Here is a 15,775-nt window from a genome sequence, read left to right on the forward strand (position 1 = left end):
TTTATTTGCTTCCCCACTGAGCAAATTAGGCACAAGGCCATTTTTGATTGTGAAGAAATGGGGGGAAACAGGGACCAGATCCCTGGGAGTAGGGGAGCTGGATAGTGATAATTGGTATGAAGTTTTTCCCCTATATTGACCAATAACTGATTTCTACAAGGGCAGTGGTCTTATATGTGGGGTTGCCCCCACATATGGTCTTTGATTGCAGTATCTGCCAAAACAGATACGACACGAGTGAGATTTGATCTTGAAGCCCGTCAAAAAGACGGGACACACACTGTTTCAATTTATTTTAAGTTTATTTATACTAAAAAGCCGAACAAACAGGCGACACAGCGAAATACCGCGATTTTAATAAAGTCAATGTAAATAAATCTAGACGCGACGCGCGTTCGAAAATCCTAGATATTATGATTTAGACGGTATATAAAAAGTTCTAAGTCATAGTACCCTCCCCCCCTAGAATCCTGACGAAAAAGCCCTTGCCGGACATACATAAAATGCGCGCGCGCATTTTGCCTTATATATATATATATATATATATATATATATATATATATATATATATATATATATATATATATATATATATTGGACCCAATATATAGTAATGATTTAAAAAGTATATAAAAAAAAGACTCGTGCGCCACCACGGAGAATCCAAACCAAAACGTTTAGCTTACCATATACTTTTTCCTTTGACGTTAACGTCTGAGCTATGAACATATGTTTGCTGTAAGGCTGAAAATTTAAACATGAACAAACAGCTACTACGTTACACATGCATATTCGTAATGCCGTCGTTCCTTTAATTTTCGAACTTTTGCACTGATTTTCCCTGGCTAAAACCCAATTGTAAAGTTTCGCATGAGTTCGAATACGCTATATATGGATTTTCATGTCTGTAGATCGAAAACTGACAGAGGAGTATAGTAGGCAATTTTTTTAAAGCAAATATATATATATACGCATAATAAATATATATAGAAAGAGGTTTCTGTTTACTATAACGTTTTTACGCAAATATTATGCAAGTATAATACATGTAGAATATTTGCATGGATGTACTTATATGTAATCTATATAATTATAAAACTCAAATGACCTTGTAACGAGTGATGCAACCCACTTTCCGGTTTTAAACATTAACCCATAACAACGTAATCAAATAAACACAAATCGATTCTTTTGCAGATTTTGACCTGCCCACTGAAATATTAACGTTATTATTTCGAAATTATTATTTAATATGGGAAGAGTGGGGGTGTTTTGAAACTATTCTTTATTACAACCATACTGTCGCTATTTTCTTACAACTAAGCAACATTAACCCGTTGACAAACATAAGAACAATTGTAATAAAGCCAAGACTACTACTACTACTACTACTACTACTACTCTCTATCCGTCTCTTTTCCTTCCTTCCTTCCTTCTTTTTTATTTTTTGTTTACATTTCTAGATACAAAATAGTTGTGTGAGAACGGTGAATTTGTTGACACATTTACTAATCTGTTTCAATATTAGTTTTATTTTATTTTATTTATTTAGGTTTTATTTTTTGCTTCAGGTTATATTATTATTTTTTTTTAATATTTAAAATTTTTATAACTTGGTTGAAGGATTCCAATATGGGTTTTTCATTCTTATTTTTCTCATCGGTAGGTTCATGTGCGTTTTTACTGCTAAATGACTTTCGTCAGCATTCGATTCGTAGGAAAATCATGTTTAATTTTTGATTTTTGAGCGATTATCCGGAAAAATAGGTAACTTTACACGAATAGGAAGGATTTTTTTCATGTTTGAGTGATCCGTCCGTGATTTTTCATTTTAATATACTTTCATAGAAATGTTTCTGTTATGTCAAAAAAAAAAAAAAAAAAAAAAAAAAAAAAAAAAAAAAAAACCCAACTATTTCTTTACGTCACAAGTGTCACGCTCATACATGAATTCCATAGCTAATATGACATACTGACCCAACGGGTCATGGGTAGTCTAGTAGTTAACTAAAGATGATCATCACAGACGAAAACCGAAAAAAAACTAATAGGGAATTAATTAAAATGAATGTTTAAAAGAATAGGCAAATTAGCTAGCTGTTTTGCAGATGTATGCAATCCCATGGTCTCAATACACACACACACACACACACACACACACAAAGAGGATAATATATATATATATATATATATATATATATATATATATATATACTAGCAGGCCGCTCGGCATAGGCCGGTCGTAAAATACATTTAAATATGATATTTTGATTAATGCATAATGCGTATGTATTTTAATATTATATTGAACTCAATATATCGTAATGATTTAAAAAGTAAAAAAAAAAAAAAAAAAAAAAAAAAAATGACTCGTGCGCCACCACCGAGAATCGAAACCAAAACCTTAAGCTTACGATTTACTTTTTCCTTTTACTTCAATGGCTGTACTCTTCAAACATGTTTACTATAAATTAAAAATTAAAATATGAACCGATAGCTATTACTTCACGCATGCATATCTGTAATAGTAATAATATTATCATCCCATATCATATTATCATTAAATTAGACATTGTTCGATTAATATTTTCACACAAAATATTATAATTGCAAAAAATATTTCTACATCTTTTAAAAAAATTACAGGTTTCGCATAATTTTTGTATGTAAGATTCTAATATTTTCCTTGCTTGCATGAATGGGAAACTTTCGGCGTAACATAATTTTTACATAATCTTGAAAAAAAAAAATTAATTTAAAAACAGGAACATAGAAAAATAATTAAATTAAAAGTGGTAAAAATGATACAAACATTCAGAATAGAAATGCACGTCTGGGGGAAACAAGGAAAACCAGCACTCCTACCTCTTTTTAATTACATGGCGTCATTTTCAGACAGCCTTTCGACTGTCTCAGATTTGGAGCTTCCGTATTTTCGATGTTTACGAAACTTCCGTTTGCTGCGATTCTGCGAAGGGCAGAATCTCTTGATTTGTGGGTCTAATGAAGCTATATTTTTTTTTATACAAACAGGATATTTAAAAAAAAATTAATTCAATATCTTAGGAATTTATTTTACTAATTATCTTTGAAATAGACCCAGAAAACTAATATTTATCTTTCAAAGGATTTTAACAACGAATTTATTTAACTTTCAAAATTTAGCTGAACTGGTTAACTCACCGTGAAAGCATTTTTCATTACTTTGTTTTTCACATGTACAAATATTTTCTTTTCCGTTTGGGAAATTACATTTAATCTTTCATCTTTCAAATACAATCCCAAAGTAGCCGGAAACTTACAACATAATAATGATAAATCGGCTTTCAAAACTATAACCCCCTATCTTTATTCGGCCAGTTTTCCCGTACCTAATATTGAAATATTTTACGATCGGTTCCTGATTACTTAATTTAATCACATAAATTAATATACGAAAGTATAAATTTATGCGTAAACTTTAAGGATTTACTTCAACAGTGCTCAATACGTAGGTAGAGCTAGGTAGTAAGTTATGAAATATATATCGCAATACAGCTACACAATTGTCTACCAAACAATTGTGAAAAATGGACCGCATGTTTCTGTGACGTCAGATTTGTGCTAACCATACGAACTATGGAAAAGCAGAAGCGACTTAATGATTTTTTAAAACCTTTGTTTATCTTCTTCAAACTGCAATTAATAATTAATCTTTGTTATAATTTTGTTAGGTTTTAAGATTTACAGTTTAACGATTAACAATATTATAAACATTTGTATTATTAAATATGAAATACGGTTTTACTGAATGTTCATTTAGTTACTTACGGAGTTCCATATTTTATCCGCTAAAAAGAGACAAACAAAATATGAGGGGGCCTACAAAATGCTTAATATTTGTGCAATAATATTGTCAAATTGGTTTTAATCTGGCGAAAAAATAGCTGACAAGAGTCATGTTTATATAAAAACTTAATATTAAAAAAAACATTTAAACACAATAAATTAAAAATCTATGTTGTAACTGAACATTTTGAAATAATAGGATTTTAAACGTTTTAATCTGTTAAAAATCAATTAATGTTTACGAAATTTCTTTTTCTTGGCAATTCAACTGATTATAGTATATATTAATTCGATAAAAAACAAAACGCTATTTTAAAAAGAAAACATAATAATCTTAAGTTTATATCAATTTTTTAATTGCAACTTCAAGGTAAATTTTTGTTAAATATGTGTATTTAAATTAAAAAAAAACTACCTTTTTTCTTATATGAACTATTATGTTTCATAATAAATAGAAATTTCGATAGATTTAAATATATTGTGTTCGAATTTCGAAAAAAATAAGTATGGTGGGGGTGGGGGGTACGCACTAAAAAATATTTCCCCTCGTAAATTTTACGGAAACTCCAGTTTATATGTAATTTCATTCTAAAATGGATAAGTACAGAACATTTCACGAAGATCTGACCATTAGTTGATTTTTGCTAAATTTATTAAATACGGGTATGTTTTCACGTTCGGAATGTCTACTATATGGGAACGTTATTTTAAAGCGCCAATTATGTAAACACGATTTTCGTCTCGCAATTTCATTATTTTCGTTCGATGAAAAACATTGAAAAAAATTATTACTGGTTTATTTTACCCTCGTTCTTTTAAATGGTACAAAAGTTTTACTGATAATATTAATTTATAATGAAGTTACATCGTGTTACATATAGGGCGGGGTAATTAATTCTGTGGTGAATTTTGGCAGTCCATACTACACAGAATGTTCCACGTTTCATCCACGTTAGGATAAGTTATAAAATATATATGGCAATTAAGCTACACAGAATATTCCGCCTTTCATCCAGGCGAGCGAGGATTCATCCTAGCGTGGATGTAACGCGGAATATTCTGTGTAGCTTAATTGCCATATATATATATATATATATATATATATATATATATATATATATATATATATATATATATATATATATATATACGCCACGCCCACGTTTATATGCTTACGATTATGCAACGAGAAGAGTGGTGTAACGATTTAATTAGAAATAAAAGTAATGACAAAAAGAGCTTTTACTACGACAACACATGGGTATTTTCAGATTCATGATAATCAAGAAAAGCAACTCGTCTCTACTTATCTCCCTTGCATCTGCATTTTCGTTAAACATTTTATGTCCCTATACACAATAATAAAAAATAAAAAATAAAAAATAAAGCGAGTTATATAAGAAGACTGCGAGATTCTAGTTTTAGTGAGATGGTTGCGCGAGCTCGTAAATATATTACTTCCTCTACTCAGAAAAAAAAAAAAAAGAAGTTAAACAATCCATCAACAACAACAACAACAATAATAATAATAATAACAACAACAAAACAAACAAAAGGATGAAATGGTAAGGCGTAAAACGCAGGTGCACTAGAATTAAAAACAGGAGCGGTAAATTCACTAGAGATTTTTTTAGCATTTGCTGACTCTTAGATGAAACGAATGTTGCAGATCCTCATAGTTTTGACAGTCGCAGCTTAAACACACTTTAAAGACACTAATGTCATCTGTGTTCAATAACAGCTATTTCTATCTTTACTAAGAAACTGTGTTTCTGTGTGTGCCGGTGTGTGTGTGTGTGTTTGTGTTTGTGTGTGTGTGTGTGTGTGTGTTTGCGCGTGTGTGTGTGTGTGTGTGTGTGTGTGAGTTCGTTCCCTATGGACTCGAAAACGGCTGGGACGATTTTTATGAATTTTTACACGAAGGCACTTTATGTGCCTGGCACTGTTCTTAGATAGTTTTTGTGTCGGAATGCCTTCGATAAGTATCGATAATCGAAACAATTCAATGAAAAACATAACAGGCGATTTTGCCCAAAGCTAACACCTTACACAGCCAAACATCACGAATGCATTTGAGAAGTTTTATTACCCCACAAGCTGAAAGGCCCAGCATATAAAATGAACAGTAGGTTCTTTAATATGAAAAGGGCGCATTCGATATGAATGTTTCTGTTTAGAGCACATATTGGTACATAACTTTTGCATTTTAAACTTTAATTTAAGCCCTTGTGTGTTTGTATGTCACGCAAAAACTTTCGACAGAGGCGACGGATTTTCACGAGTTCGGTATCCACATCTTGGACGGCAAATATCGAAATATTGGGCAAAAACGTTCATGCCTTCATCCTTAACGGCTCTCTTTTTTACAAGGAGGGGGTGAAAAAAACGGTATCTTCATGACAAGATGGCTTTACGCATGCGTCATTACGCGCAAAAGACGTTGCACATTGAATTCGTTTTAAATGTTATAAAAACCGACCTACTTTCACCCCCCACACACACACGAACGCACCTCCAAACACCAGGGCAACGCCGGGTATCCCCGCTAATACCATTTTTTTTAGCTTTTCGCTGTGGATTTTTTTTTTTTCTCCTTTTTTTGGGTTACTTTTTGTTTAAAGAAGTTTTACGTCCGTTCGCTGTATTATTTGTTTTGTTTTTTTTTCCGATTTTTTAAAAAGTTTAAACAGGGTTATTAATTCGCGTAATCCCCCCCCCCCACATACACACCTCCAAACACCCGGGCTAAGTCGTTCTTTTTTGGGGTGGGGGTGGGGGGCCGGAGTTTGTTTTCCCGATTTTTTAAAAGAAGTTTTACGTTCGTTGGCTGTTTTTTTTGTTTTTGTTTGGGTTTTTCCGATTTTTTAAGAAGTTCTTTAGCCCTACCCGCTACATACACACACCTCCAAACACCGGGGCAACCTCCCGTTAGTAAAATCTACAGTGCAACGTAGACTACAATGTATTGTGGGCTTAGTCACTGCGAGGAGGCATGTGAAACTTTCTCCCAGGGCACTTGCACTGCGATGGGTCCTTGACTAGAGAGAGCGGGCAATTAACCAATTTGATTGACAAAATGGGCGACTTCACAGATTTCGGTGGCAATAAAAATATGGGAATGTGAAACATCTGTTTATCATCATTCAATCCCGGGCAACGTCTTGTTTCCCTGCTAGTATATAATCACTAAGATCACTGCACACACACACACACAAAACACACACACACACACACAAACACAAATTATATATATATATATATATTTAGAGAGAGAGAGAGAGAGAGAGAGAGAGAGAGAGAGAGAGAGAGAGAGAGAGAGAGAGAGAGAGACACACACACACACACATATATATGTGTGTGCGTATGTGAGTTATTTGATGTGATTCTTCGAATCCGGTTTCGAATCTCAATCTACTCTCACTGCCTGCCTTACGACGAGTGAGATTCGAAACGCGATCGTTAAATCACTTCCAACTTTAATCATAAATCAGAACTCTTAATGCTCCACCACCGAAACCTACAGCGAAATTTATATTTTTGGACAATTTACATTCGTAAGATAACATTATTTAAATATAGTTTACGTTAAGTGGTATATATGATGCAATGTAAAAGACAGACTGACAAAGAATAAGATACATTTCCTAGCTAGTGATGAACAGTGCAAGGGCAATAATCGGTGAATTTTCCGTGAGAGTTATTTCCCTTGCATTGTTGGCCATATAAGAAAGTTGTTAGTTTTTGAGTTAAAAATAAACAATTCGATATGAAAGTAATGGTAGTCATGCGTTATTTCATCTTCGCTTATTATTTAAACGATCAACTTACTTTGTTTCTAAATGACATCTAATTTTTAATAATTTACATTTAACATTAATATTTTATATTTTCTTGAAAAAGGATTTCGGCCTCAACAGAAAGATGTTCAACAAAATGTTTAACCATAAAATTTACCAAAAACTATTAATATTAAACTATAAAAAGAAAGATACTAGAATTTAAGCAAAAAATATTTTATTTCAACTCAATCAGATGTGCCTTATGCACTAATAAAAATGCAATTGGCATTTTGTTGAACTTTTTAAGATTTTAAATATTTATAAATTTTCTCATTATAAAAAACGATTATTATATTGATTATAATTTTTTGACAGAAGAAATAAAATGAATTGCATAAAAAACATTAGAAGACAAATTTTTAAATCATAAGATAAATCTAAAGTCACTAAATTATCAATAAAGTTTGTCATAATAATACATTTATTAGATTAATTTTAATTTGGAAAGATAGAAGTACAGTTAAAACATCCAGAATCAGCGAATTCATTAAATTTTATCATAACAAAAACGATTGTTTTATTTCAATGCTATTGATAAGAAAATATTTGTTTTACTTGATTAAAATTAATTAAACATAGATTATATCTGTAGTATATAAATATTTTTTATAATGAAACAATTTATTAATTTTTGCTGATTTACGATTTTTTCATTGCCGGTTTTTATTTTGCAAATTAAAAATAATCCAATAATCTTTTTTGATAATGAAAAAATGTGCTGACAATTAAGTGATTTAAAATATTTGAATATTTTTTTAAATGAACAATAAATTAAAATCAATTTACTAAATAATCATTTTTTTTCAAGATTTATTTACACAATTTACTAATATTTATTGATATAATTGGATAATTTTGCATTGTTCTTCTAAGTCCCAGGAGTCCTACGTAAGTCCCTTATAGTAAAAATGTTGGTGCTCATACACTAATTGTAACACGCTATTATTTTCTTAATAATATAAAAGAAAGTAAGAATTTTATTGACACAGTATTTGTAAACAAACAACAACAAAAAAAAATAGTACGCTTACGTGTTGAAAATAATGCAAGAAAATGTTACATGTAATATTTTACACAAATACTGAACAGTAGCCCTCCCCTCTCTGTCTGTCTGTCTGTCTGTCTGTCTCTCTCCCTCTCTCTCTGTGTTGCTGTTATTATGGTAGTACGAATAGTGGTTTGTTTACGTTGTAGTTGAAAATATATCTTGCATTATTTACAAAAAGTTGTAAATAATGCAAGAAAATGTTACAGCCAGTTACAAAATTAAAAATGATAATAATATATTCATAATATAATCTTGACAGGCCACAAAATCACCGGTAGTAATATAACGGATAATCAAAAATAGGGGAAAAATCAGTTATGTAATATTTTACACAAATACTGAACAGTAGCCCCCCTCTCTGTCTGTCTGTCTGTCTGTCTGTCTGTCTGTCTGTCTGTCTCTCTCTCTCTCTCTCTCTCCATCTCTCTCTGTGTTGCTGTTATTATGGTAGTACGAATAGTGGTTTGTTTAGGTTGTCGTGGAAAACTCTGATGAAACTAAAATCCGGCAATTTTTATTTTTTTAATAACGGTATTAGTATCAAAATATCTGAAAATGATATCTTAAACTAAACAGAAGAATGTCAAGGTAATTATTGTACTATTTCAGAAAATGTTCAATAAGTATGTCTCAAGAAAATTAATTTTTTATTTTTTCTACCGGTACCCTACGTTGGATTACTCAATAGTAGTCTCGAAGTAACATTTTGTTTGTCTCGCAGTTACTTGCGAGACTAATAATTTAATAATTTAAACATACAAACGTGTAAGGTTTTCGTTCTTTTTACGAAATATATATTTTTGCGACATCTCAAACATTTTCGTGTTATTTATTGACGTCAAACAAATAATATTTTTAACTAATAATAGGGGATTCATAGTTTTCCTTACTGTATTATATTGTTTGCAGTAGATCCAATTCGATTTTAATTCATCTTAGCTGAGAATCTTATAGTCTGCGCCGTTATCCCTTAACAATTGAAAGTTAGTAAAAAAAAAAATAATAATACGTAGAAGAAGAAGAAGAAAAAGAAAAGGAGGAGGAAGAGGAGGAGGAGGAGGAGGAGGAGGAAGAAGAAGAAGACAAACGACAACAACAGCAACAACAATGACGTGAAGGAGGATGGAAAGATAGAGGAGAGAAAGCACTAACCAGACATCCACTGGATGATTGGAGAGAAAACTGGGACCCCAAGAAGGCTTATTGCCACCCAAAATTCCAGTGAAGACTAATGGTTGCTACCAAGGAGAAACCAATAGTATGGGCTGTTGCAATAACGCAAATCAATCTGCAAATATTATCGAAGGAGGTGGAGAGTACTCGGAAATCTTGGGAAACTTGTTGTCACTCAGACTCCAGAGAACACTACAGGTTGTTCTCAAAGAGAATTCTTTAATGATGGTGGTCTGTTTAAATAATAATAATAATAATAATAATAATAATAATAATAATAATAATAATAACAATAATAATAATAATAATAATAATAATGACGATGACGATGACGATGACGATGATGATGATGATGATGACAACAGCAACAACAACAACAACAACAACAACAATAATAATAATAATAATAATAATAATAATAATAATAACAACAATAATCGACTGGAAGGCAGATATTACGCAACGAACGGTACTGCCGAAAACTGCTGAAATCTTAAGGAAAACGTTTGAGTGCAGAAACTAATCCACATGAGTGACAAATTCTAATCGTGCATGTATAAACTGCAACAGAAGAGACAACCAAGAGAACTAGTACACCAAACGTGAAAGGTGTCTAATCCCCCTCTCCCTCCTCATTCTACCTCTTTTCCTTCTCTCTTGTTTGCTTCCCCCCCCCCCAAAAAAAAAAAAAGAAATGGCGGAAACACGACTGGCACTGAACAAAATAGTCGAAGGGTCAAGAAGGATAAAAAAAAAACCCCCAAAAAAACAGAGAGAAAGCATTAACCAGACCTCCACTGGATGAGTGCGAAGAGTACTGACACATTGGGGAGACTTATTGCCACTCAAATTCCAATGAAGACCAATGGCCGCTACCAACGAGAAATCAATGGTAAACGGCTGTGATAATGCAAATTTATTTGCAAATGATATCGAAAGAGTTGGAGAGTATTGGAAGTCTGAGGAGACTTGTTGTCACTGAGACTCCGGGGAACACCACAAGTTTTTATCAAAGATAATTTTTTGATGATGGCTTGTGTGATTGAAAAATAATAAATTGCAGTGGTTTCGTTTATGTGGAATGATTCTCTTATAACATTTCGGTAAAGTATTTACCTCCTTCAGATACTAAAAATAGCAATGCTTCTTACTTTAGGCAAAGCATAGTCATACACACAATCTAGATGTACCTGTGATTCGTTGGGTCACAACTATTACCACTATGTATTCTAGTTTAGTTTCATTCGAAAAATCATAAACTGGACGACATCTTTTATATCATTCTTCTTGCTACAAAAACATGTCTCTTTAATTATTATTATTATTATTATTATTATTATTATTATTATTATAATTATTATTATTATTATTATAATTATTATTATTATTATTATTATTATTTCCACTCACTAGGAGTTCTCCCACTCCTGACAACAGAGAGTCGACTCACTGACAACAACAAGTGGTATTTCCTGGAGTTTGGGTGACAATAAGTCTTCCAGTGCTTTCCACCACTTTCGCTAACTTTTGCAAATAAATTTGCGTTATCGCAATCGCCGATTAACGTCTCGCTAGCAGCAACCATTGGCTTTCAGAAGAATTTAGGAAGTAACAAGTCCTAGTCCTCTTTGCACTTATCTAGTGGATTCCTTATTAGTGTTTGTCCTCCTTGGTCTTTCACTTGACCCATCAAAACTATTTGCTGTGGCACCAGTCGATGCCGACTACTGTTTTTTTTAGGGGGGGTATATTATTGTTGTTTTTGGTGTTGTTATTTACTCATTAGGAGTATTCACACAAGTCATCATCAAAGATTTTCTTGGAGAACAACTTGTTGTTTTCTCTGGAGTCTGAGTGACAGCAAGTCTCACCAGATTTCCAGTACTCTCCGCCTCTTTCGATAACCTTTGCAAAAGAATTTGCGTTTACGCAACAGTCGCTTACCATTGATTTCTCGTTGGCGGCGATTATTGGTCTTCATTGGAATTTGGATGGCAATAAGCCTCCCCAAGGTCCAGTCCTCTTTGCACATCTTCAGCGGAGATCTGGCTAGTGCTTTCTCTCCTCGGTCTTCCCTTCCTCCTTGACCCCCATTATTTGGTATGGTGCCTGTTTCTGGTGACACTCACAGGGGGGGGGGAGAAAAAACAATAAATCACAAAAAAAAAAAAATAGAAAAAAGGTGAACGCAGTTTTTTTGATTTATACAGTTTCAGTTTTCATGATTTCATGTGATGTTACTCTGTATTTTACATCTGTAGCTGTTTCTTTATCCAGCTTGTGTATAGTTTATGTGTGTATAGTTTATGTGGTGTGTTTGTTGTGTGGTGTTAGTTTATGTGTGTATAGTTTATGTGGTGCGTTAGTTTTGTGGTGTGTTAGTTTATGTGTGGTGTTAGTTTATGTGTGTATAGTTTATGTGGTGTGTTAGTTTATGTGTTGTGTTAGTTTATGTGGTGTGTTAGTTTATGTGCGGTGCGGTGCGGTGTTAGTTTATGTGTGTATAGTTTATGTGGTGCGTTAGTTTTGTGGTGTGTTAATCTATGTGTGGTGTTAGTTTATGTGCGGTGCGGTGTTAGTTTATGTGTGTATAGTTTGTGGTGTGTTAGTTTATGTGGTATGTTAGTTTATGTGCGGTTCTGTGTTAGTTTATGTGCGGTGCGGTGTTAGTTTATGTGTGGTGTTAGTTTATGTGTGGTGTTAGTTGTGTGGTGTTAGTCTCCATATTCAAAGGTTTTCTTTTATATTTCTGCAGATTTCATTATTTAAAGTCGTTGTATTTTGTCCGCCATCCTTCTGAAACCAATCTCTCCCATTCTTTTTTTTTTCAACTGTTTTTGGTATCGTTCCTAGCGCTCTTACTTAGTGGTGTTATTTTTACTTTCCTCATTGTCCAGATAGCTTTGAGCTCTCTGGCCAATTCCGTATATTTGCCCCGCTTTTTAGTCTCCTTGATTTTCATTCTGTTGTTTGCTGGAACGACAAAATTATTATTATTATCATCATCATCATCATCATCATCATCATCATCATCATCATCATTATTATTATCATTATTATTATTATTATTATTATTATTATTATTATTATTATTATTATTATTTCTTGAGCCTTTGGCTTGGTATAAAGTGTAATATATGCTCCGATACTATATTTCATATTTTCTATTATCGCATCATGAATGAGAAATCCTTCTACGTCAAGATATTTAAAATTTTTGTCAATGTAAATTATATGTCAATGCTGAATAAAAATATTCGCTTCTTTCTAAATTCTCACAAATTGGTTACATGTTTAGTTAATTAAACCGTGCAGTTAATTAGAAAAATTAAAACATTTTCTTTAAACATAAACTATATTTGAACGCTATTTAGTGTTATTTAAGAATATAGGCGCGATACATCAGGGAAATAAAACATTTTGTAAACTGACATTTAGTCTAATATAGTTTATGTGGTGAGTTAGTTTATGTGTGTATAGTTGCATATTTCAGTAAAATGTATCTAATTACTAGTCATTACGAAGAAAAAACTCGTGTACTTAAGCTCATTATTTGATGTCCGCTGATGTGTCACTAAAAAAAGTGCTGAAGATTGTCAGGACACATTTTTTGCAATATCGACTCACAGAGCTGATAACTTGCAAGAAGACGATCTGACGGGTCTGAAGTCATGTCGGAGTTGCTACTTTGAGCTGATATGATGTGGAACCTGAAATTGACTATGAGGGCAAGGCATCACTTAGGATCTTCCTTGAGACATCTGAAAACTGTGTTTCACGATTTAATATGTACATCTATACTTACTAAGACTCCCTCGTACATGAGTTTGTGTTCGTCTTTTTTCAAAGACGCAGTTTTTAGAAAACAAATGTTTATAACAAACAGTTCGAAGAAGATTGCATTTCCACGTCTTCAATGGATTAGAGTATAGCATATCTTCTGTTCTCAATTAAAAAAAGAGAATCGTTATTAACGGGGAAAATGTTTATGTTTATGTCACTTTTTAGACGGCTAGATATCTCCTAGATTAAAACCCCGTTTTCTGTCTAAGTATACACTCGTGGGAAAGCAACTAAATATGACAGAACAGTTTTATAACTTGATACGTATGCTGATCATGACTGCCTTTATTTTTAAGAGTTCCGGACTAAATATTAAAATTTAACAGATAGCAAAGGCTTCCATTGAATGTCTACTAGACACTTTCATCGAGTGTCTAAGGTCTCTCTGTACAGGGATTTGTCAGAACAACCTGTAATAAGGAACCTTTTCAATAGTAGTAAACCCTGACCAAATATTCAAAATCACATAGTATTCGCTGCGCAAATAAGACCTCCTTCCTATCGCTAACCCACATTAGCTTTTACGAGGAATGGTGCACCTTCTCCAAGTGATGTTGCCTCAAGTAATAGCACGAAGCTGGATACTCAACCAGACTAGATAAATTCTTGTCCCGGAATCCAGTAAAACCAAGTCCAAAATGAAAGATATACTACAACATATGACAATGGTTAATTGGGGAGAGGAAAATTATGTTCTCAATTTCTTTACTAATTCAGTGTTTGAGAAATAAAGAACTTAAATGGAACATTCGAATATCTATGTATCTCATATAGAGTTCAATTGTTATCCCCGGGTTGTTGGGCCCCTTGATTTCTGAGAACTTCGACTGAAGTAAAATAATAAAAAAAAAAAACATTGTCGGCGTTGTTTTTCACAAAAGGAAATAAATTATGATATTCATTAATCACTTCATTTTATGAAGGTTTCGTACTTATTAGTAGGGTTATGAAAACAGCATATTCTTTGCATTGTTTTGACTCTCGAGTATATGTCCGACACAGTTACACACAGAATCAACCGAAAACCACATAACTCTATTTAAAAGCATACAAGATATCAACAGATACACACTCGGGAGTTAAAACAGTGAAGAGAATATGCTGTTGTCATAGCCCTACTTATTAGTTAAAGACAAGCGTGTTTAATGCAGTATAATGATTAGTACCTATTTATTTGCCCGCTCTCCATAAGTTAGACACAAGGTAAGTTTATAATGTCGGGATCCAGCTCCATCCAAAAGGTACACACAGGATTTGGACAATAATATAATTATTTTGAATCCTCATAGTCTATAATTATTTTCCCTCTTGGAACCAAAAACAGAAAAGATAACACATTTGAGTTATTTATTTACACACACACACACACACACACACACACACACACACACACACACACACACAATAGAAACATATAATAAACTAACAAATTGGCACAAGGCTATCAACAATGTGGGGAAGGGGATCGAGCATATTTAACGGCTTATCCTACTCTATAATGCAGACATTTTGAATAGTCCTAACAATATTTCAGGGGCGTATAGTATGAGAATTAATAATTTATCATATTTCGATTATGTGAACTACTGTTGTCATCTTCGATGTTATTCTGACAACGTTTAGGCCGAGGTGACTTTCGACTTTCTTCCCTCGAAATCGAAATCTTTATGTCGAAGCTGGGAATCTAAAGATAATTTCGAGCTGAATTTTTTATTTAAACAACGGGGGTACACAGTTCTCATCCCGACAGACGAATATGGGTTTAAATTCTCGTGTAATTTATATTTTATTCTTAATTAGTATCTCCTTTAGTGAGGAACTTTCTAACTCCAGAAGACTGTCATCTTAAATTGATTGTTTCCTTCATAACTGCATCCATCGCCCCATTTGTATTCGCTGTAGTCGATAATAACTAATAACGAAATAAAAATACCACAGCTAAAAAGAAACAAATCATACGAAAATATAAATATAACATAATATGCGCCAATTCATTTTAATTAAGCTTAGCTCCATTTACTTTTAAACTGTTGATCTCGGAAAA

The sequence above is a fragment of the Euprymna scolopes genome, chromosome 3 (assembly GCF_053919585.1).
Source record: "Euprymna scolopes isolate OS-2025 chromosome 3, ASM5391958v1, whole genome shotgun sequence".
In the NCBI taxonomy this organism is placed as follows: domain Eukaryota; kingdom Metazoa; phylum Mollusca; class Cephalopoda; order Sepiida; family Sepiolidae; genus Euprymna; species Euprymna scolopes.